General features: G+C 41.1%; 1 long non-coding RNA gene across 1 annotated transcript; it reads right to left on the bottom strand.

Moving 5' to 3' along the window:
* Positions 1–1,645: 1,645 nt before the first annotated feature.
* LOC309638113 lies at positions 1,646–25,581 on the bottom strand. The gene is made up of 2 exons (XR_014251009.1): positions 21,264–25,581; positions 1,646–13,839 (listed from the first exon to the last, which is right to left on the bottom strand). It is a non-coding gene; the product is annotated as an uncharacterized lncRNA (long non-coding RNA).
* Between the last annotated feature and the right edge of the window lie 159 nt (positions 25,582–25,740).

The raw sequence follows: 25,740 nt of genomic DNA, 5'->3' as shown, positions 1-25,740 counted from the left end.
AAAAAGAAAGACGGAAGCTGCTGGAAACATTCTCAGCCAGTTTCTTCTAATATTTCATTTCCACACCATGACCAGAAGGCTTCCTAGCTCTCCCTTCACAAGAATCTGTAACTCTCAGTTTTCTTCCATATAAATCCAACCCTCTGCTGACTTTTAAGGCCAAGGTCATCCCAGCTCTGTTACCTCCCAGCTCCCAGCAGGCCCCTTCCATTCATTCAAATCGTAGGTGTTAAAACGATCCTACCTGGTACCTATCTCTACCATTCATCTGGAGGTGACTGAATCCATGAGGTGGGATGTGAAGTTCATGAAAAGAGGCTTCTATTTAAAGTGTGGTCCCTGGACCAGTAGCATCAGTGTCACCAGGGAGTTTGTTAAAAATTGCAAAATCCTAGTCCCCAGCCCAGACCTACTGAATGAGACTTGAAGTCCAACAAGATCCTCAGGTGATTCTTGTGCAAATTAAACTTTTAAAAATGTTCTAAAGAGATAGTGTAAGTAGAATTAAATTCTAAATGTCATACAGGTAGTTTATATTAGATTTATTTGTAAGATAGCATCACATTGCTCACTTTTCTTATGTCAAACTTAAAAAACCCCAAAATTTGTACTAATAAAGTTTTTTGGTTTTTTCTGACTGACAATTACAGCATTTTGGTAGTTAATTTGAGTAATACTGGCATTATTACTACCTTTTTAAAGCATGCTCAAGATTCATAAAATAAATTTTAAAACCAGCAACTAAATAGAAATACATTTCCAACACAAAAACATTTAAACACATTATAAAATGTTTAGAAAATTTAATAAATTAATAATAATTATTATTAATAATAAATAAATTATAAATATATTGAAAATATAAATGCTAAATACACATTAACAGATTAAAACTGATAAACACAGTATTATCCATAGCACATTACATGAGAAAGAAGAAATGATAATTAATCACGAAAAATTTGAAAATGTAATTTGCCCTTTGTAAACAAATTAAAGAGCTAAATCTGAAAATAAAACAAAATAAAGGTCATGTGTGTTGATACGATGATTGGGGAATTGTGAGCACATCTTTGAACAAATTCTTCTAGCTGCTGAAATGGCTCCTGTGTGTTCTTATCAGGGAACATGAGAAAGAAAACTTCATCTTCAAATAACTTTATAATTGTATCTCCTGTTTGAGGGACACTCTTTGGACAACTTTCAGGAACCAAAGTCATATAAATATATATGTGTATAAATAAATACATCTATTTATTTATTTATACATATATTTATTTATATTAAAATATATAAATATATATAGAGAGAGAGAGAAGAGGGAGAGAGAGAGCTGTATGTTTTGTCTCAAAGAGAGCATTTCAGGTTTATCTATGTCTTCTTTGGTTTTATCTTGTACTCCTGATACTCTAAGCAGAGTTACCTGTTCCAATTTCAGAACTGTCAGATTTATACACCACTAGTTGGAAAAGCCTTTGAACTAGATAAGAATTATTCTTGTGGATGAGGCTTTACTTTATCAATTGTCATTTTCTTCCTCTTCTTGAGGATTCTGGGGATTTAGAAAAATGCGTTCTAAACAAGAAAGCTTTGTTCAACACAAAATTTGAATGCAACAGAGAACTCTTTAAATATGCAATCAATATGCAAATCATTTTCAGATTTATTTAAATTTTAAAACAATGGTGTTACATTAGTAAAAAATGCATGATTTTTTAGTAGCATATATCAGAACACCCAAATACCAAAACCAGTAATGACTGTAATGATTAGCAATATTGACATCAGGCAGAGGTCATTGTCAACAGACTTACTGAAATAGAAGAGCAAGAGATCATGGGAAAAAAATGACATTGTGGGAACTCTTTCCCCAGCTTTTACTGTGCAAAAATTTTCCATTCATTCACACCGAATGAAAATAAATTTTTTGAGACAAATCACTCTAATTTTGAATTCAAGTCTAAGATGCCTAGAGCAGTGACATATGCCTGTGCTCGCCACCGGGAAATCTGCTAGGAAAAGTCATTTATCTTCAATCCAAACTTCACTGATTCATATTTTTAGCCAACTTCAACAAGACTAGTACCTGCAGGAACCAAACTTATGTTAAATGTTTTTTAACATAAGAAATGTTTACAAAAGCTTCCATTTGTGTTCCTTACCTGTATTCTTCTGATTATCTTGGTATTTTTATGGAGTGTAATGGTTTTCCAGAAATTAAACCTTATCGCATTTACCTGTAGGAAATAGGAGTTTAAATTATAATGGTATGACTTGTAGCCTTGTTCCAAGATCAAATTTGGCTGCAAATTGAAGGTCTGGTGAAGGTCGCCTGCGTAATGGGTGCTGATATACACCTCTACTGTTGTCTTCATAAAGTTACGATGAAAACCCTTGGGGTGACTAGGAAGTCTGTGCCTTCTGGGTTTCCTTTCTTCCAGGCTCTGTTGGTCTCTCTGTGTCCCATGTGGGGACCACTGGAGGCTAAAGCCATCAATCCGGTGACCACATTGCCTGGTTCTGAATCCATATCTGCCAGTCACGCTCTGCTTGGCTTTGTAAAACCTCTGAGCCTCTGGTTGCTCATCTGTCAAATGAGGAGGCCGATCACTGCATCTCCCCCCAGGGGTGGGTGTGGGTTAAATGATAACAGTGCAAACCATATGCTAAGTGCTCTGTGTTTGTTACTATTATAAAAGCCAGGAGATGGTGACTAGGCCTGTCTGTTCCCTTCCGTCTGCCCCCAGGAAGAACTGAGGGAAAAAAGCAACATTTTTCATCCATATCTTTAGAAGCAGCATGGTGTGGATGAAAAGACACCAGTGTTGGAATCACACAGACTGAGGCTGTGTGATTATTAGCTGTTAATCAAGAGTGTATCATTTATGCCCTCTCAACTTCAGTCTCCTTGTTTGGAGGGAATGATAGTATCTACCTCAGAAGGACTTGAGGGATATTACATTTGTTAATAAAGTAATTAGTAAAGTATATAGCACTTGTCTGGCTAGTTGGCCGAAATGGTCAACAAAGGTCACTTTTCCTCCCTTTCTGTCCTCACAGTCACATTCTATGGTTCATCTTGGTTTTCTTCTGCAGATAACCTTTCATCACTCTTCAGTTTCCTTTTCCTCTGTAAACTTACTCATCCTTCATCCAGCTCTTTGAATTCCTGCCCTTTTGTGGGCCAGCATCTGTATCAATTCAACTGGGGCGTTAGCTAGTCTAGAAGTTAGAACTTCCAGCAGCGATCCCTTAATCCCTCCAAGAGAGCGGGAGAGAGAGGAGGAAACTCTGTGGGGTGTGTGTGTGTGTGTGTGTGTGTGTGTGCATGTGTGTAATGTGTATGTGCGCATGTGTGTGGTGTGTTTGTGTTTCATCTATCTCTGCATTCAACCGAAACTCACCGAGGTCTCACCATTACACTGAAACTGTGCTAGTTTCTGGGAACTAATGCCAGAACCTAGGCCTGGTCCCTAGCTTGGCAAAATTCATAAATTCTAATGGGGGAAAGAGACACATCAACAGGTACTTGGAAGGTAATACCGTGAGTATGAAGGGTGTGCAGGCAGCATTAGGGAGGGACTGCTCATCTCTCTGTCAGAGCAGCTGGTCAAATCTTTAGAGGAAGTGGGGCTTCCCGAGACTTGCAGGATATGCTAGAGTTAGCCCAGTGGGGGAGGGCAGAAAGAACAAGGTGAGGTGGAGAGTTGGGGCAGAGGGGTCAGCAGGAGCAAAGCACCAAGGAGAGACACAGCTTTGTGGCAGCATGGTGACCACGGGCTGGAGGTGAGAGAAGAAGACCTGAGCCTGTAGAGAGATCAAGGGACAGGAGCTAAAACTGTACCTATGAAGCCACAATATAGGATTTTAATCAGAAAGATCTCGCCAGATTTGAATTGTAGAATTCTCAGAGGCTCCCTTGATATTAGACTCGATGGGAGGCAAGACTGAAAACCCAAAGACAAGTCAGACAAGCTGGAAGGGTAGGAGAACAGGTGAGTCAAGAGATGATGAACGCATTGATCAGGGCAGGGGTGGGAAGGACAGAGAAGGGGGTGTATTATCAGGGTTCTCCAGGAAACAGAACCAATAGTGTATATGTAGATCACATACATACATGAGGAGATTGATTATAGGAATTGGCTCACAGTTCATGCTAACAAAAATGGAATTAGGCAGCCATTGAGCATCTGGTCTCAGACAGGTCTCTGCCCCACTGAGAACTTGAACTTTCTTTGAACTGTACCAGACCCAAGGACACCACCAGCTGTATTCAGAACAGCACCTGCCAGCTGCAACCTTATGGTCTCAAGGTCTCCTCTTGTAACTATGCAACCATTTCAGACCCCAAATAAGCCTAACTTAACAATCACCCGTACTTCTGGCCAGCTCCAATTTCAATCCTTGATAAACAATTCGTGTAAATATAACCTTCAGTTTTTGCCTTTATAACTCCATTTTGTAGTTGGGTGGAACAAAATTCAAGTGCTTCTTGAATCTGTGTCTCCCAGGCAGCAGTCCTAACAAACCCCAAATATTTCATTTCAGTCAGGTCTCCATTTATGTAATTTTGGTTAAGAGCACTGTGGGCAGGACATGCAGTACCCATTCGATGTTGTTCTTGGGTAGTTTCTCCTATTTCCTCCTGCTCCATCCCCCCCAGGCAGCTTACATTGACAGTTACCACTCTGCATGGGGAAGGTAAACTTACTGGTTGCCAGTTGGGGTTTCCCCTCAGCACTGGTTTGCCCACTGTCATCTGGAGGTGGATTCACTGATAGAGGTTTATAGCATCTGACCTTGTAAGTTGTCGGTGACCAGTGTGTTCTCTGGTATTGGAGAGATAAAAACCTTGTATTCTTTGGAGGGAGGGTGCCCAATTTGCCGTGTCAACGTGACTTTCCTTGACAGAACCTCTGTAACCGTTTGCCATCAGTAACCATCGATGGCGCTGAGGGGGGCAGGAAACCCCCTGAGGGTGACCACGTATTAGAGTACATTCAGCGCTAGTATTCACCAGAGCTGTCACCTTTTATTTCTGCGGACCAGTGAATAGTGAGCCCAACACAAGGCCTTGGGTCACCTCCAGCGGCCTGCATCCCACCTAGAATAGGACTGTATCCCTGAGGCCTCTGTTGGACCCTTTCACTGGGCCCTTTACAGCCTTGGGATAGCCTTCTGGTTTTGCCAGCTTCCTCTCTGTCTTGGCTCTTTCTCACAGCCTGTACCCATTCCTGGGATTTGTCAGTCTCCCCCAGATCAGCAATGGACAGTGGGCCACCCAACATCATAAATGTCCTGTCCCACGACAGGGCTGAGCGTGGATGTCAGGTCCCACACCAGGTGCTGGGGGCAGACTGATTGTCTTGGCTTATATTCCTGCAGTGAATATGGCCCAGTCAGGGCCTTCAAAGACAGGGGGTAGATGGCCTGTCTCAGTCTCCACTCCCTATGGATTTATGGCACCTCCTCTGTAGATTCCCAAGGCCCCACATGTCCAGGGAGACCCTCTCATTGGGCCAAGCCTCCCTGCAGCTAGAATAATCCAATTAACAAGGGAGTGAGGCCCTGGAACCCCCCGAGCACCACGCAGGTGCTGCCGGAAGGTAGGGTGTGTGCCGATGGGGCTCACTTCCTCTGCCTCCTGCCCGTTAGAGAAATGCCACCCTCCACCCTGTATCCCATATCCCCACTCACCCCGCCTGGGTACCTTCCCTGGCCTTTTGCTGGAACTTAGCAGCTATATGAGTAAACTTAGCAGGCATGTATTCTCTCGTCACAGGTGTTTCCTGAATTGGAGGCTGCCTCATGGGCTGGGATGCTGTCACTGTGCCTTTGCTTTCTTTTCTCTGCATTAGGGCGTTCTGTCCATTTCACAGTCATTACACAACATCCCTCTCTTCCCCTCCTCACTTTCCCAGGATCCCACCTCTTAGCGTCCCCATCAGGCTTTGCTATGAGGGCTCAGACCTTAATGCACGGTACCCTGCACCTGCCTCACTTTGCAAAACGGGGACTTACCACCCTGCTCTTCCGCCTTGTCTGCACATCCGCTAACCTCCGCTCTTCTTCCCACTCTCTGAACTCGAGCTTCAACCTCTAGCTGGACGTCAGTGTCCAGCCACCCTGCCCACCCTAGAGGTCAGCCCACCACAGCAGCCCTCCATCCTCTTCTGTTAGCCAAGAATTCTAAGAACAGAGACCTGGTTGAGGTAAAAAAAAAAAAAAAGAAAAACGATTATTTGGGGTTTGTTAGGACTGCAGCCCAAGAGACACAGATCCAAGAAGCACATGAATTGTGTTCCGCTGGACACAAAAATGGGGGAGGGTTATAAAGGCAAAACCCACAAGGTTACATAAATTGTTTATCAAGAATTAGGACTGGAGCTGGCAAGAAGTAGGGCTCTAGCTAAGAAAAGATTGGTTGGGGTTTGAAATGATTACATAGTTGCAAAGGGGGAGGATCTTTGAAACTAGTGGATATTGTTTTGAAAATGGGTGATGGTATCTTTTCAATTTGACACCATTTAGAAGATTCAAGTTCTTAGGGATGCAAGATCCTGTCTGAAAGCACTTCCACCAGGGCCACCCATCCATTTTGATTTTTAAATGATCTCAAAGTATGTCATCACTTCTTTTCCTCAGTGTACTCTGTGCAGTTCCTCAAACAAACGCATTTGACCAGCTGACTTCGGAGGCATCCCTGTACTCACACAGTGGTCCAAAAGTATCTACCGTATGCGTCACCCCTCCCCACACAGAGGTTGATGACCAACCTGGGATTCCCCCCTGGCAGATGGCTCTTTCCCAAGACCCATTTCTTTGGTCTCCTGCCTGGCTTGCCAATTGTTGGTTCCCAAACTGACCCCTGTACACGGAGGGCAAGGAGAGACTGAAGAAAGTGGCAGAACACTCCAGATGGGTAAGAGGCAGGTGTAACATAGGAGGCTTGTCTCGGACGTCGCAAGTGGAGGTGGATGTAGGTGGATCCCTACATCCACCGCCAGAATCTTAAAAGTTTACACAGAGGCTTTAAGTGGGTTTAGTCACGTATACTGTCTATCCAGATGGTCTCAACGGCACTATCCTATCTCAAGGCTGTGTCCTTGGGGCAGCTTCCAGTGTGAGCAGGGCAGGTGGAATGTACATTGCAAGGATGCAGGAGGGGCTGCTGATTGCCCAGGTCCGGCTCAGAGTCAACCGGTGGTCATGTCCTCTCGATGGCCTCCCCCAACAGAAGGAAATGATAAATGGGTTGAGAGGTGGAGGAAAGTGAAGATGAAGCCTTGTTTCTGGTTTGGATGCCTAGGTTAGTGATGGGGAAACAGGGTTTCTTAAGGGGATTTTGGACAGAGTTGTTGAAAGGGGGGATACGCTCATTGCTGACAACCCAATGGGGGCTGTTTACATTATCTTCATTCAGAATAATCCTGGTGCTTGAATTTTGTCCTTAAATGAGTTCACAAACTCAGGTAATAAGCTCAGATATACAAGAAAAGCCAATTATAGAACCTCACAACTGTCTTTTTCGTTTTGATTCACCCGTTCTTTCTGCTCAGTCTATTTGGAGCTTCCCCTCCCCTCCCCTAGGGTTTGAACCTCCTTAAGCAGTTGTGATCCCAGGGGAGGTTGCTTAGTGGGGTGGGTGGGGCCGTGCAGCTGCATCTTGGGCATCAGGCCACACAGGTGTGCTGGGATGTCCTTCTTCCTGACGCCGTTGGCCTCTCGGGTCTGGAGGTCTTTGCTGCACGTGGCCTCAGACGAGGAGCATGGGATTCCCAGGGAAGCCTGGAATCACCTGCCTGGCACCGAGCTCTGCCCAGGAAACAGGTGCAGAGTCTCAGTTTCTTGGGATCCCATCTCACACCTCCCCTTCTTAACTCTCTCAAGATGATCCCTCTCTCTTCTATATTTTCCCTCAGACTCTTTCTCTTGATATATGATCAGCACAATTTTTAATTGGATTAGAATTTTGTAAACCAAAGCCTGAAAGCCCATTTTCACCCTTTAAGGGGTTTTCACCCTTGAGGCATTAGACCCCTCCTTTGAGGCAATTCTAGAAAGCCCCCTCCCCTTGAACAGGAAGGGAAAGAAGGGGCAATACTAAAGGAAAAAAGATCAGTTAATACCTTAAAAAATAAAACTAAAAGAAAACACCATCAAAAATAAAATAAGCAATGGAATAAGAATTTTCATTTCCTATTTTGGGAAAGCCATTGGCCAAAAAAGGAACAGCAAAGGCATAGAAAACAAAACATATTTGGAGTGAATAATTGTAAATATTAATTAATATTGTAACCTTTGACTTTAATAATTTGCATGTCAGTCTGTTTGAAAGAGGGTAAGATTTTTGTTTTTGTTTTTATCCAGTCCTTGGTCTTATAGTTTCAGGCATGTATCTTGCAGTCTTTCTAAAGGTATCTGATGAGTGGGCTCATAGAATTGGGAGAAAATGAGATAATAAAATTAGAGTGAATCAGAGAGTCAACTAAGGTTACGTAAAAGATGTCAAGTGATGCTGCACTTTCTCAAAAAGAAATGAAGGCTGTTTATACTGTTTGAGATAGGAAAATAGAGACATTTCTGGCAAGTGATGGGATGTCATGTCACCAAATGTGTGTTTACTGTTTGAGTGTCTGTTTTATATTTTCACTCAACATTGACATTTTGCCAATTAAGACCTTGGGTAAGTGTTAACTTCATTTATGTGGTCTGTTGACCCAAACCCCAGTAGATCAAACATTTGATTCCATCTTGTAAACACTTTGGGCAAATAGAATTCCAAGACTGAGATTCGTGTTTTCTAACTGCAGAGCTTAACACTCGGAGAGTGTCTGTGTCTGTGGTCTGATAAGATGAGAAGGTTGGGATTCAGCTCACATGAGGGTGTATATTCACTCTGAGCATCATTGTGAGGTCACACTGCTGTTCCTACTTGAACTGTACCCAAGAGACCCAGGTTGAGGTTTCATATCCACCTCAAATCCCTTCACTTCTCTGGCTTCAATTCCTTCATTTATACAATGATAAGATTGGCTTGGGTCAGGGGTCAGAAATACAAATACTTACATGGGCAGGACAAGTGACAGAACCGTAAACATGTACATTACTGTGTATCACAACATTGCCACTTGTTTTCTTCACACTCACAAAAACAACTGTGTTGAAATTCCAGTCTCTTTCACAGATTGTTAATCTTTTCATTGGCATCCTTTCCACACACCAGTCATGGCTCTTCTCATGGTCTGTTTTCCTAATGGAAGATTAAGTTGTATTCTTTTGCTGCAGACACACTTTGTTGACGTATTAAACCCAGAAATCTTTATGTTCTAGAAAAGTCTGTCTGGCTCACATTTTTTTTTTGTTTTTGGAAACACGTAGCTCGTTGTTTCTTTTTTCCATTTTTGTAAAAGACATGGATGTGATGGTACATTTTTCTTTTTTTTTTATTCTATAATAAAAGCAATGATGTCACTGGGGTAATACCTGTCAGTTGACCCTCAGCCTCAGGAAGGAGAGTAATGGGGGTGTGTGGGAACTGTGGCCGAAGGAGAGCATGTCCTCTGGGACCTTCCTTACCTCTGTGCAGCAGGCAACTGCCCCTCAGCACTGTTCGATTGTCAGCCTCTGAGAATATGAGTCCAGTATGGATTTGAGTGTGTGAAAAGTTTTTCAAGAAGAGCTGTAAATCCTGATTATTTTACATGGAATTCTCCTGAGTTTTAGATGTTGACAACAAAATTTAAATTTAAATAAACATCAGTAGTAGCAATACTTAATAGTCAATGGCTCAGTCCAAGCATGAGAAAACTATGAATCTGATGCCCACAAAGCTTTGAGGCTTTTGGGCCATGTGACCTTTAAGTTCTTTTTCCCCTAGAACTTTTTTTTGAAACAAATATTTATATACCCCTTGCTACACTCTGGGCACACTTAAAGTACTTTACATATCCTAAGTCATTTAATCTCAAAACAACTTTATGAAGTTGGTGCTATTATCTTCATTTTGCAGATGAGGAACTGAGGCACAGAGCAGTTGAGTGACTTGCCTAATGTCACAGAGCAAATAAGTTGTAGAGCCGGAATTCCAACAACGGTCCTCTGCACCAGAGCCCAGAAATCTCTTCCTTTATTCAGGTAAACTTCTATTTTCTATTTTTAAAAATGTCTCCTTAACAAACATTAGTTTATAAAATTTGTTGTGGACAATGAGCATATTTATTTGGATTTGTATGAAGTTAGAAGTTTAGAATATTTTTATTTTGTATGTGATAAAAAGATATATTAGTGTGGGTCAGTTCAATACTCTGCTTACATTAGTAGGATTGATGAGAATGAGATGCTGGTTAGGATCTTCCAATCAGATCTCATATGTAAATAAGTGGCTGCCCTTTGATTGGCTACTGATGATCCTCAGAGGAAATGATTAATGCTTTGCTTTTCTGGCTGCCTGTGTACCTGGAGAATGTTAATACAAATGGAAATTTGACCATATGTTTAAGCAATTTGTCACAGCAAAGAGATTTCCAGAGCTTTTTGGTTAAAGAGGTTTCTGAATGTATGTATGAGCGATATATGGGCTGACTTTTTATTTCAGCAAATATAAAGATGTATTATCCCTTGAGCTTTGTTATTAACCTCAGCTTCACCTCCGTTAGTATTTACTCCGCAGGTCAATAAATCTTGATATTCACTTCAACAGAAGCCAGTATCTTCAGATTATGAGTTACTAATCTTGGCCAAACTGAAAAATTGTGTGAATATTCTTCTTTTGCTAGAGAAAATGAGAACTTTTTTGGTCTCCTTTTTCTTTAGGCTCTCTTAAATGGGAAAGTTCATTTTTATCTGAATCTTCAAACGCCTTTTCAGATTTAGTGTTTGGAGTTGAGGGTATGAGTCTTAATATGAGAAGACCTTTCAGAAAGTTCTCTTTCCCATTGAAAGCACTGTAAGAAAGCAAGGGTTAAATCTTATTTTAAACCCTCCTGTGAAATACCTTGATTTTAGGGGGAACTAAGAGAGCACTGTAGCCAAATTACTGCTGTCCATCTTTGTGTTATTTACAGACATTGCTTGATTTGGGTCATAACAGTGTAATGCATTTCTAGATCCTGCCAGCAAAATGCTGTGTAGACAGAACAACTGCATGTGGCCCATCTCAGGATACAAAACAGCAAGTGTGAAAAGACATAGGTGAGTGGATTTGCTTTCCAACAGCATAAATGCTGGGCTTGAAGTATGCAATAGAAGCAATTAGTTTGCTGTTTCAAGAGAGTATTTCTAGTCCTATAATCTGCAGAATCATGCCTAAGTGACAGAGAAATTCAAGACAAAAGGAGATGAAAAATCATGGAAGAAGTTAGAGATCGTCTTAGCTGGTGGCTGGTGGTTGCTGCTTAGGGGGATGGGAAAATGTAGCATTTGGAAATAGCTGTGTAGAGGGGAAAGGGTCTTTGCAAAGGCTGATTTAAGGGAAAAAATTTCCAAGATTTTCCAAGGTGTTTGATTGGGGGATGGAGGGTAGGGGAACCAGGAAGTAAGGGTGGGGATTTGTTAAATGTGGTGGGAGACTCTGGTTAGGCAAAGCCCCTAGAACCCTGTTTCTCAAAGTATGGTCCTGGGACCAGCAGCAACAGCATCACCCAGGAACTGATTAGAAATGCAAATTATCAGCCCCATCCCAGAGCTATTGAAACTCTGGGGGTGGGGCCCAGGAAAACGTGGTTGGACAAGCTTTCCAGCTGATTGTGAAACACACTCAAGTTTGAGATCTATTGCACCAGGCCCCAGACTTTTCAACCTTATCTGTACACTGCAATTCCTTGGGGAGTTTCCAGAATAATGATGCCTGGGTTTTACGCCAGAGGTTTGATTTAATTGGCCTGGGGTATGGCCTGGACATCAGGATGTTTTACACCTTTCTAGATGATTTTAATGGGCAGCCAGGAGAATTACTCTAGGGCAAGTTCCAATCCTAAATTACTTTTTCAGATTTAATTCTCTCTTTTTCACATCAAATATTTTATAATGCTTCCTTTACTATCCTGAAATGAAATTTATATGAATATTATTACTTATGCACATATTTTTAACTGAATATAAAGGAGAAATAACAGAAAAGTAATTTGTTATAATATGAATTTCAAACATTTTAATTTGTGAGTCTGACTACACTTACAGTGAAGCAAGCAGATGCTCGCATTGAGTTCTTATCAGTGTGACACTTGCAAATGCAGATTGATCCAGAAGTGTTGAACTGGCAACTCAGAACCAAACCGTGGGTGACATTACTGCTGGGTGTGGGGGGGGCATGGGTTTCTGAACAGAACAGATCTTGGTAAAGTTTCTAACAAAATAACCATCCGTTTTCTATTGCTCTGAGCCCTTGTTCAAAGCTTGTACTTGAAAGGAGCAGTGATTTATGGTAGCGGATGCTGTGGTACCTTGCTAGGATGCTCCTCCAGGACTGAAGCACCTATTTCCTCAGCTGTTGGCAGTGCTGTTGGCTGATGGCCTTCAGCTGATGGTCCTCTTTGGGTCTTGCCCTCAGCTGTAGGGGCTGCCTTGCCCAAGATCTCTCCAAGATCATGCCCCCTACTCAGGCATAGACGTCATTTGATGTCTGGTCAATGCTGGGCTGTAAGTGTGGCAGCCCTCCTGCCTTCATTCAGGACACCTCCGAAGGGCCATCTAGGCTACAGTCTCCCCGTTGGATTGGCCGAGACCTTTGCTTCAACTGCATCGCCGCCCAGCTTCTCTCCTGCCCAGCCCTGCTCCCCTCAGTTCCCCAGGAGTGTTGATTCTGAGAATAGTCTGCAATAAACTTCCTGCTACAGATCCATCTCAGAGCCTACTCCCATGGGAACTGACAAGTAATACTGTCCTTAGGGAAAACCTGAGTCCTTTACTAGTCACCTGGGTTACAGTTATCTCAAAAGATTCTTGTTTAGTATTTTATCCCATGAGAGCAGCTTCACTGAGACAGACGGGGACAAAACTGGAATTGCCTTTGGCAGAGGGACTGTTGGGAGGACTGAAGCAGGCAGGTAGAGGAAGGCTGAGGTTGTGAGAATAGAACGGACACTGGAGTTGTAAGTGCTCAGAACAAATTCCTGGGAATTGATCTGGTAGAGACACTGCTAAATTCAGAGGCAGGGTAGCCTCAGGCAAAGATGTAAGTGAGGCAACATTTGTTTTACTTTTCTCCAGTGCTTTTTTTCTCTCCTTGGAGTCTGAAGCTCTCAGAACCTACTCCCTGGAAAAGATCTGATAAGCTATTTATCCCCTAGAGTGAATCTAAGTCAACAGTTTTGTTTTTTCTCTTCCAAAGATATTTGCATTTTAAGTATTTTTATGGAATAACAATTGTGGTCCTTGGTTAAAAGGAATTTTAAGAAACTGCCTACATCGAAGGATTGGGGATAGGGAAGAGGGAGTCTTTCCTCTTCTCACCCACTCAAAATCTGTTCTCATTGTAGAGTTTTTTAAGGTCACACAAGAGTGAGAATGGGGTACCCTAGCAGGAATGTCTGTGAGCTCTTTGGGACTGAGTCATTCATGAATTTTATTTCCCTATCCCCTTGGAAATTGATGTATAATTACAAAGAAAAGCCCTATAGTTTTGGTTTTAACGATAGAGTAAATCTGAAAATCTTCAGTAGTCTGGACGTATTGTTAGAATCATGAGTGTGGGTTTTTTTTTTTAATATTTATTTATTTATTTGGCTGCACCAGGTCTTAGCATGCGGGAACTTCATTGCCACGTGTGGGATCTTTGTTGCGGCATACGGGATCTTAGTTGTGGCATGTGGGATCTAGTTCCCTGACCAGGGATCTAACCTGGGCCCCCTGCATTGGGAGTGTGTAGTCTTAACCACTGGACCACCAGGGAAGTCCCATGAGTGTGGGTTTTGAAAAACTACTATAAAAATGTGAGAAAACATCTGTAAATTGTATTTATTTGTAAAGTCTTTACCAAAATGTGTGCGGTCTTGGCCCAATAATTTTGTACCTCTGGCCTTTAATTGCTTTGCCATGAAACAGATCATTATTCAGATTCCTCTCATGAGATTATTTCTCATCCTCCTCTTCAATCATCTTAATGAAATAGAAGGAGAAATGAAAAAGTGAAAGCAATGAGAACAACTTTAAGAAGCCTCTGTAAAGGACTCCGTCCTCCTTAGCAGCCCTGTCATTCATTTGTTCATTCATTCATTCATTCATTCCACTACACTGACTGTCCACACTGAGCTACGTCTAGGCCTCGGTCCAGAAGGAGAACAAATAAAGAGGCCCTGGTTTATGACCTTGAGTAATTCCAGTGTAGTGACATCTTTCTTGATCTGCCGACACTCGGGGCACGACTTTATTTACTGCTCACATTAGTTGTGTCCTTGGCCATGAATTAGCTATGACTTTGGGTCTTAAGTGTGGTGTGTGTGAAAAGCCCCCGCATGCTGTTGGCCAGGGCATTGTTTGCTTAATGTGTTGACTGTGAGTGTTTAAACAACACGTTGGCGGATCATTAATACCAGGTACAGTTACTGAAATGAAACCCTCGAGAATTTCTTCCCTTAGTAATCTGAAGTCTTGCCAACTTTCATGCCTTTCCTGAAAGCAAATAGCTGGTTTTCTTTTTACCTCTCTTTTTCAACCACTCGACTAGTTAGAAGGTATTTGGTTAAGCTTTCTGAGCCATAAACGCAATGTTTTCTAATGAAATGATACAAAATCTGAGGAAAAAATCCCAACAATACGATGCCATGATTTTCTGAGAATGTTCTTTATCCATAAAACAATTTAATACAGTTGTTATTAAATGTAATAGTTCTTTGATAAGTGCAAAGTGAAATGGTTAGTAGGTGTGACTTGCAGTTGTACAGAGCAGAGTTCCCTCCTGTGTGCCTATCACTGTTCTGGGCTGGGCTCCTATGTGCCCATCACTGTTCTAGGCTGGGGCCTGCAAGCAATGAACAAGACAGACATGGATCCCTGCCCACGAGGAGATGGCATTCTGAGTGGAGAGAGAGAATTAACACTGCCAAATAAGTAAAGGTATTGAACAATGTGGGAGAAAAAAAAGAAAAAGTAGAGTAGAATCAAGGAGAATCTAGCATGCTGAGGTGGAGAGTAGCTGAGGTGTTAAGTAGGGATGAAGGTCAGCTTCACAGAGGAGCAAAGACATAAAGGAGGTGAGGGCTGGAGCCAGGGGATGACTGGCCGAAAGGGCGCTTTAGGCAGGGGACTGACGAGAGCAACGTCCCTCGGGTGGAAATGCCTGTCATGTCCCAGGAGCTTCAGCCAAGTGAGCAGGGAGAGAGGAGTAGGCAGGAAGGTCACAGGGCTTTGGAGACCCCTGTGGCCATTACTATGAGGCACATGGGAAACCACTTGCAGGCCTTTGAGCAGAGGAAGAGCATGATCTGAGTCATGTCTTAAAAACATCACCCTGTCTGCTTTGTTGAGTGTTGACTGTAGGGGTACAGGCAGAATGGGGGGATATTGCAATAGCCCAGGAAAAGGAAGATGGTGGCCAGTACTATGATAGCAGAGGTGGATGTGGTGAGAAGTCGTCAGATTATGATGGAACCAAAAGGATCTTCTGACGGATTGGATGTGGTTATGAGAACATGGGAAGCATTCCAAATTGTTGTCCTGTGGAAGGACTGATAACTGGAAGGGTTAGGTTTCCAACAACTGAGATGATTAGGCTATGCAGGGTGTAAATATTTTAAGGGTTCAGTTTGGACATTCTGGGATTGCCGTGTCTATTAGACTTCCAGGTGGCGACAATGATATATACAAACCAGCTAGAAGTCTGAACTAGAAATGTAAATTTTGGGTTTACGTTAAAAAGTTTTTTTCTCTCATTCCTCATGATTATTACCATCATTGTTATTCAATTTAATAATAGGAGCAGAGAGAAGTAGAGGAAAAATCTTTGTGTTTTTGACCTCAATTTCCTAAAATTGGCAGTTTGATTTGAAAAGTAACACTATTTTGACAAGAGTTGCTCTGTTATAAAAGAACTGTCTTGTTGGATCATGGAAAGGGAAGTTAAAATTATTGGGCGGCCACAGTTTATGTGACAGATGCATTACTGAGAGAATCTGATAATTAAAAACTCATGTCTTTCAAGACTCATCCTGGCCAAGGATGACAGGTATTTTGATATACCAGCTAAATTGGTGGCTCCATATGGCAATAGTGTCAGCATAGTTTATGACCCACATTGTCCCCATCTGTATGGAAGGAACTCTCCTATGTTTCTCCCTTACGCACACACTGCTGCCACACTCACACTTCTGACACCAGCTATGTAGGTTTTTCCCCACACCAAAGCAGTCCTCTGCAACACCAGCTGGGCATCCTGCAATTCAGTTCAATTCTGACACTAATTGGAGTTAGTGTCGACCCCACAGGTTAAGGGCTCAGTCCCACAGGACTGCTCTCTCACCTCAGATGCCGGTTGTGTGTCCCAGGTTGTCACTTGGGCTTCTGACTGACTAGCTATAAATTGCAGGTTCCCACGACTCCTTCCACAGGTTCCGTCGTTTGCTAGAACAGCTCACAGAATTCTGGGAAACACATACTTAGTTTTACTGGTTTATTATATAATAAAGGAAGTGATGAAGTATACAGATGATCAGCCAGATGAAGAGATACATGGGGCGAGGTCTGGAGGGGTCCTGAGCACAGGAGCTTTTGTCCCCATGGAGTTGGGGTGCATCAGCCTTCCGGCACATGGATGTGTCCTGCCAACCTGGAAGCGTGCCAAAATTCATTCTTTTGGGATTTTTATGGGGACTTCATCAGGTAGTCATGATCACTGACTCAATCTCCAATCCCTCTCCCCTTCCCGGAGGATGGGGGGTGGGGCTGAAAGTTCCAAGCTTCTAATCATGGCTTGGTCTTTCTGGTGATCAGCCCCCATCCCGAAGCCATCCAGGAGTCCCCCAAGAGTCTCCTCCTTTGGACAAAAGACGCCTATCACCCAAGAAATTCCAAGGGATTTAGGAGCTGGGGTCAAAGACCAAATAGTAGAACAAAAGATGCTCCTACTGCCCTTATCACTTAGAAAATTACAAGGTTTTCAGGAGCTCCATGTTAGGAGCCAGGCACAAAGACCAATACATATATTTTCTATAATTTCACACCATCCTTTGAAATATTGTTTCCTTGCATTTTATATGAAGGAATTAACATTTTTAAAAATTCACATACATTGAGATTTTAATGATATTTTAAAATTCAAACCTATATAAAAGGAACTTGTTTCATAAGCATTCACCTGAAGACATTAAGAAGAAATTTAGTCCAACTTTTAGAGCAGATCTTGCTATCCTCTGATCCCTATTCTCCCCTTTTCTCTCAAAGTATAATATTAGAAGGCCTTGTTTTTTAGCTTGACATTTGATTGCTGAAAATAAAGGCAATATTTCCCAGCCTGCCTTGCAGCTAGAGGTGGCTTAGGACTAAGTTTTGGCCAATGGGATGTGTACAATTTTCAGATAGGGACCATCATTCTCCCTTCTTCCATCCTGTTGTTTGGATCATGGCCATGGAATTCAGCTATTTTGATCCATTCAGGAAAAGGAAATATCATGGGGATGGTGGAGCAGGAAGATGGGGGCAGCCTGGGTCCCATGATGATGCCTGGAGTACCTACCTCAATCTGTTACAGAAAAGAGAAATAGCTTCAATTGTTTTGTTTAAACCACTACTATTTGGGGTCTCTAGAACATGCAGCCTATGTTCTCACTAATGAAATATTCACTTCCTCAAAGAGTGAAAAGATACAAAGGGCACGGGCCTGAGGCAGTATGGCTCAGCAAAAAGAAAGAGCATGGACTTTGGCATCAGGCAACCTGGATTTGAATTCCAGCCTCTCCATCTACCAGCTGTATGACCTTGACAATGTCATTTAAATGCTTTGATACTCAACATTTGTATATAAACAGCATAAAACAAAACAGAGGTAAAATATCTAACATGTAGGTTTCTGTGGAATTAAATGAGGTAATGAATATAAGGTCCGGCAACCATGTAGGCACACAAAAAATGTCAGGTCTTTCCCCTCTCTCTTCATATATTCACCTGCCTGCTCTAGTCCTATACTTGGAAGTCTAGTGGTTATTTCAAACCCAACACGTCCAAACTGAGCTTCCCTCTCCCTACAAATTCGCTCCACTCCTGGGTTTCTTCATCTTACTTTATCATGACTCCATCTTTCATTTGCTCAAAGTGAAAAACCCTGAGTCATTCTCTATGCTTCTCTCTCTCTCTCTCATAACCCACATCAATTTGTCAGAAAATCCTTCAGATAGATCCAGAATTTAACCTCCTCAACAACATTCACTGCTACCACCCTGGTCTGAGTCACCTAGACAGCCTAACTACTAAGAATTTCAGAGATATAGTCCTGGTAACATGGCCAATAGAGATGCTTACCAGTTAGATATTAAGGGATTTTTTGCGTTAAGAATGGTTTCAGTTCAATTGTCCAGATATATATATATATCTGAGTATCTGAGAATTATGCACCATAGCTGTGCCTTATAATTTAATTTACAGCACTTTGCAAGTGCTCTGTTTTGCTGAAACACGAGTGGACACTAAATGGGCAGGATTTTTATTGCACTCTTAGCATACCCTACACTTTGTAAATTAATTAGTCTGTTTTTCAGTTTTATTTTTAAGAAGTCGCTGTTTGTGGCTGTCTTCTGCAGCACTTAACTCCCTTCTGGAGACTTCACTGTGATGCTTTTAAAAACGAAACTGGCTGGGGAGAGGGCAGATTCTGTATTCTGCCATTTATCCAACCTAAAGAGATTCCTAAAACAATCACTAGGCATTCTTTTGTGATCAGAAGGGAACTTTAGTTACCTCCCTCTCCTTTTATTCATTTCTTTTTACTCCAGAAAGAGGAGCGACTCTGGCTGGGTCATATCACCTCTGGAGCCTTAGCCATGGATCAAGAGAATTTAAACAATCTCTTAAATAAATCACCAAGGTTCTACTTACTTTCTTTGGCAACAGTCAAATCTAGTGCATTTGGAATATCCTACATAATTCATCTAAGGCTCCCAGCAGTTTGAATCATCACTTTCCAGTTTTGTTCATTTTTGTCTTCTGCTCATCATTGATCAGTTGTTTTCTTACTTAGCTTCCCACTGGGAAGGACAAATGTTTCTGTATCATTGTTGAAGTTAATGTCAAGGATGGAACTTCTCTAAGCATCAGGGCACATAATCATCCAGAAGAGTGAAAGATGATGGAAGAAAGAGAGCAATGCTAAAGTCGATTCTGGGGCACCCTCCAGGGAGGCTAGACCACCACCATCTACTCCAGGCTTCTGAGAGATGAGAGCTTCAACTGCCTTTCCTGATCATGTTCTGTATACAGCTCCAAATAATCCTTTGTTTCCTCTTAAAATAAAAGAAATACCTCTTAAAAGAATGAAATTACCACAATCTGATGCTGTCAAAAGAGCAGGGACCCTGGAGTCAAGTAGATCTGCATGCGTGTCTAGGTCTTGAGCAAGGTTATTTCGCCTTTCTGAGCCTCAGTTGTCTAATCTTTAATTTAGAACCATGATAACTAATAAAGTGCTACTCTGAGTATAAAGATGATGATATATATAATGTAGCTACAGGACAGTAGGTTTTCAGCAAACATTAATGACCTCCATAGATAGTATTTTTATGTAGAAGTATTATATTCCAGAAATATTGCAAGAGTAAACCTCAGAATGGTTCAAATTAGGAAACATATCATATCATCCTAGAAGAGTATGTGAATCACACATGTACAGTTTAGAGAACAATGGCAAAATGAATAAATGCAGTATGTACTCTTGTGTCTGGCTTCTTTCACTCAACATTTTCTTTTTAAAGATTCTTTTTGATGTGGACCATTTTTAAAGTCTTTATTGAATTTGTTACAATATTGCTTCTGTTTTATGTTTTGGTTTTTTTGGCCGCAAGGCATGTGGGATCTTAGCTCCCTGACCAGAGATTGAACCTGCACCCCCGGCATTGGAAGGCGAAGTCTTAACCACTAATCACCAGGGAAGTCCCAACATGACGTTTTTTTATATTGACCCATATTATTGCATGTATTGAGTGGGTCACTCAATTCAGCAATTGAGTGTTTCTTGATGAAATATTTCAGATATTTACATTGATTTAGCTTTATAATTGGTAGAGCTGATTGAATGCATTTTTACTGACTTATGTCTCTCAGTTAATACTTTTTATATTTGTGACGATGAGGAAAGGGCATAGGGACACTCTTGTCCCCTGTGCCTTTTTCTACTCCTATGACACTAAGTTTATTCTTCTTGGCAGAACTTTCATGACATTAAACGTAGATAATGTCCTCCTCAGTCTTCACCTTCTAACACAGAGGACCTTATTACTAGTCTTGCTTTTTAGAATAATGGGAGGGCCAGCGTCTTGACAGAAGGCAGTCACTTTAGGGTGAAGCAGCTTTACTGCTGGGTTAATACAAATCTCTTCTTGGGTATTTTCCTGCTTTGGCAAAGCTTTTCTGAGCAGGGAGGACAGAAATGCATGTGGGGGTCTGAGCAGAAGAATGAAGAGCTGTGCTCAAACAGTTTGACATTTCTTTTTTTTCTCCTTTTTTTCCAAATCTTTTCAAGTGCTGCCCAGAAATTGTCATTATAGAACCAGTTTGTTTTGTTTGCTTCTGCATAGATGATTAATTTCTTTCATCATAACAATAGGTGTCATAGTTCTAAAAGTCAAGTGGTGCTTCCATAATGTTTATCATGAAAAACAGCAGTAACTTATGTTACCACTCTCCACCCAGGAGTCCCACTCCCCAAAGGCAACTGGTCTTAATTCTTTTTTTACTCTTTCTTCTCCTATTTACCACTAGTTTCCTAAATCGTATGCTTAAACTGCTATGTTTAACTTCATTAATTTTATATTCCACATATACTTCCTAAACTTCCCTCCCCCATCTTTCTAATATGGTTACATCATAATTTCTGCTTATATTAACATTTTGCATTATTATAGCTTTGTAAATATTTTTCATAAATGAGCTATGAATTATCCTATATTATATATCCCTTTGATACAAATTTTCAGTTTTTAAATTTTTTTTTTAATTTTTATTTTAAAAAAATATTTATTTATTTATTTATTTATTTATTGGGCTGCGCTGGGTCTTAGTTGCGGCATGCAGGATCTTTAGTTGCAGCATGAGGGATCTAGTTCCCTGACCAGGGATTGAACCTAGGGCCCCTGCATTGGGAGCATGGAGTCTTTGCCACTGGACCACCAGGGAAGTCCCTCAGTTTTTTTTTTTTAAAGGAGATAATAGCCTGTTACAGTTTTGTTACTTGTAAAGCATTATGGATGTGAACCAATTTTCTCTGCTAGAAACATAAAGGCTCTCTCAGGATGGTCATATTCATCAGTTCTAATGCCTTTGCTTACTTCCACCTGTCCTGGACCAGTCTATCCACCTCCTACAATCTTGACTGGTTGTTCCCCAGGCCTGTTGCAAAGCTGACGTCCAGAGAACTTCCTTGTCGTTATCCTGAGAACTTCCTTTACTTACCTTCTGTGTTGGATCTTGTGTTTCTTGGGTCTCACATCTTCCCTTTTCTTTGTTTACTGCATCATTTCAACAGGGAAAATCTTCTAATGGTTTTCCAAGAAAGAATGCATGGGAAATAAACATTTTGAGTCACTTTGTGTTTAAAATGGCTATTCTAACCTCACATTTGATTGATAGTTTGGCTGGGTATAGGATTCTATATTGAATATAATTACCCCTCAGATTGTATAAGACACTTTTCCTTTGAGTTCTATCTTCCATCTTTTATTGTTGCTTTGGGAATCTTTTTTTTTTTTTCTTTCTGGAAATTTTGTCTTGTCTTTCTGGTGTTCTTATATTTCATAATAATGTACCTTTTGTGAATTTTTCTCCTTTATTTTACAGGATATTCAGTGAGCACTTTCAAATGGGAACATATCCTTCAAAAGAGAGAAAACTAATTATTTTTTTAACCTCCTTCAATTTTCTCTAAAATCTCTTTCTCAAACATTATTAGGATATTAAGCTTTCTGGACTAATTTTCTAGTTTCCTGGTCTTTTCTACTGTTCTATCTCTTAGTCTTTTTGGTTTAATTTTATGTGAGATTTCTTCAACTGTATCTTTCAATTCACTCTCCTTTTTTGGTGGCTACCATATTTTAAATTTCAAACAGCTCCTATTTTTTGTTCATTTCTTTTAAATAGAAATATGTTTTTTATTCACGGGGTGAAACATCTTCTAACTTTCTGAAAATATTTTTTGAGGTTTTCTTCTGTTCCCGGCATATCAACCATGTTTCTTTCCAATTGCTTTATTCAGTGTGTGTGTATGTGTGCATGCGCATGTGTGTGTTTATGTGTCTGAGATTGCTGAGTCTATCAGAAATCTATCCTCTCCTTTTTCCATAAAGCAATTTTATTCAGGACAGATATGTACCCTGCTGAAAGACTGCATTTACCAGCCTCCATGGTAGCTAGATAAGGAGGGTGTTCTGGCCAGTGAAAGGTAAGTAGAAGTGTTTGGAGGGCTACTAGGGAAGCTGCCTAGAGAGAGATGACTCAACTGGAGGGTTTGCTTTTTTGTCTTTCTGCTCTTTTCCTTCCTACTGTTTGGAATTGGACATGATGGCTGGAGCTCTAATGGCCATCTTGGACCGTGAGGTTAGTTGAGGTCAGAAGCTAGATGCTAGCTTGATGAAACAGCTTTCTGTTATCTTCAAAGAAGCAGCCTGTGTCCCTAATGACTCTGTTACCACCATACACATCATGGAATGCCTACTTTCAGACTTCTTTTACACAAATATGATATTAATTCGTCTTATATTTAAAACATTATTATTTTTGGCCAACTGTTAGATGCAGCCAATCCAGTTTCAGTCTTTGATTTTGAGAGCTTTCACACATATCAGGTGATCCTTGGAGATCTAATCATATTCTATATGAAGTATTAAAAAACTGGTGAAAGCTCTGTATATATGAGTAAGGCCTGTCAAATCTTTGTGTTTCACTAAAGCAAAATCAGGGAGTAAGCTGGCCTTTTCAATGGGGAAATCTTTCTCTTAGGCTTGTTTATTTTTGCAGGAAATATTTCCAGTCACCTGCCTAGTGTTTAGTAAGCAAGTAGAGGAAAGAGGATAGGGACCTGCCTGTTACTTATGTAGCTATTTTCTTAATTGTCTTTGTAACATAGTGCTTCACCATACAGGAAGTGGAGCCACCCTTGTTCAATTTTTTTAGAAAAAAAATTTTCCATCTCTTTGTTGGGTAGGAGAATAATTGTCATTTAGTGGCTGAGGGTGTAGGAGAGGGGATCTGGGTGTCTAACTACTCCTTATACAGACTTTATACCAACCCTTCTGCTTTCTGCCCCACCCTTCCCCGATAGCTTCGATTTCTGAGTGTTTCTGGGTTCTGCAGTCTGAATCCCTTTGCATATTACTGGCACCCTCCTCTGTAGGCCTTTAGCATTCTTGTTTCTCTTTTCTACTGAGTCGCTTACCACTTGTCTATCATTTTCCATCTTCTTCTAACATCATCTTTCCTATTTTTTTGTCTTTGTGGGTATACCCCTCTTTCTAATCACCTAAAGTTACTGGCCATACAGACACTACTGATGTTGTTTCATGGAAGAACGCCATTTTCTTGAAACATTTTATCAGACATTTGTCAACACTGAATCTCACCTGCCACCTTTTAGCCATCAGTCTTGTGGGATCTTTCTTGAACTGCCTTCTATGTATTACTCAAAAGACCTTAATGTTATCCCCGGATGCAAAGATTTCCTTGTGCAATACTCGCTCGCCGGACAGTGTCAAATAAAACGGGGACTCGGGAATTTAATGGCTAACACTCTTCAGTCCAGAAAATATCCCATTTCTTTGCTTAAGCCGTGTTCTCATTGCTTAGCCCGAGCATCTGGTCCTGAGGTCCACATCTCTGTGCACCCCTTTTCCAATCCCCCTGGTCTCTTCTGCTCTTCTTTCTCACTCAGTGCTTCTTTGTGCTGAAATGCAAGGATTCCCTGGGATGGGGTGCAGAGTCACTTCCTGTTTTACCACCCGTCACTGAAGTGGATGGGTTTATGAAGCTCATTTACCTTGATAAATCCCTCAGCCACTGTGAATCTACCATTAAGGGAGTCATACTAGATGCTTGGATTCCCTGTGAGAGTTGTAGACTCTGATTTAAACAAAGGGGAAAAAAAACCCCACATAAATTAATCTTATTTAGGCTTTCTCCTCATCTTTCTTTTTTGGATTCAGCTGGGCCTTTAAATATCTCTTGCATCTAGGTTTTAGTCATCTCCCCTCATATTTTTCCTCCTTCTGTCTGTTATCTTGTCTTCTAATGTTTTATCCTATTTAAGCAACTCTGTTCTCTAATATATGTTTCATGGTGTAAAGGCTATATTCTTAGTCTTCCAGGCAGTTACTCCTTAGACACCACAAATGCTTTCCTGTCTCTATAAACTTGACTCTTGCAGATAGGAAGAACTGTTCTGCACTGGATGTGTACATATCCATTCAGCACATGGACTAATCTCTTTATTCTTTTTTTTTTTTTTTAATCTCTTTATTCTTGTTGGTGACTTTCTTCATCTCTAAGGGCAGTGCTGAGAGAGAGAGCCATCCCCCTTGACGGTGGGAGAAGGTGATGGGTAAATAATGCTTGACATGGTATGTCAGTTAGCTGTGATACAACTGCAGCACCGTACAGCAATAATCACTTCCTCAGCCCAGAAATACACCTATGGGCTAAGAGTCGGCTCTCTAGGTTGAGCTTGGCTGGGGGTGGCTCTCCTCCAGGTGCTTATTCTCCTTCTCCTGAGACCAGGTGCTAATATAAGCATGTTCTTCTCATGGCTGTGATAGAACAATACGGCAAGCCCAATAATGCAAGTGCTTTTCAAGTTATTCTGTGCATGATGTCTGCTCACTTTCCACCAGCAAAGGCATGTTACATGGTCAAGTGCAGAAACAAGGTGCAGGAAAGTACAACCTACCTACTGAAATGAGGAGGGAGAGGCAGAGTCTAATTTGAACTTAAGTCTAATTACCGCCAGAACCTGTGCCCTTGCCACTATACCACTCAGGGCAATTCACTTTGAGATTTTAGAAGCAAAATAATGTGAAAGAAAAGACAGCTTAATATACCTCAGCAAAAATTTAACAGCCTTGTCTGAAATCCCTAAACTCATTACTAGTGGCTTAAGTGCTAAGAAAGTTAAAAAGTGACAGGAGAAAAAAAAAGTTCCCACTCTTCCAGCTCCCACCCCAAATACAAAACAATCTGCAAAGATAGCACTTGCTAAAGTTTCATTTAATTATCCAGGAGTTTGATGGGAGAGAATGTTTCATAATTTATAACTCAATTCTTGTTTAGCCAAATTAGGTCTTTAATTCTTGCATATTATAGCAACTATAAAATACAATTACATGTTACATAGGAAACAAACCCATAAAGCAAAATGAACCAATCAATATAGCTCATTCTCCATAGAATTCTGTTTGGTATTTTAATGAGCCAAACTCCAAAACTAAGAATCAATATCCATTATGATCCTTTTAGAAAGGAATGGTGGTCACATCTTATCACGATGAGTATTATCAACAGAAAGTTTCCTTTAGTCTGTTTCTCTAAGGCCTAGGCAGCAGCCCATGGCAATAGTGT

This window comes from Balaenoptera physalus (genome assembly GCF_965194825.1).
Source record: "Balaenoptera physalus genome assembly, chromosome: 11".
NCBI lineage: Eukaryota > Metazoa > Chordata > Mammalia > Artiodactyla > Balaenopteridae > Balaenoptera > Balaenoptera physalus.
This window is presented reverse-complemented; position numbering and strand designations above follow the sequence as displayed.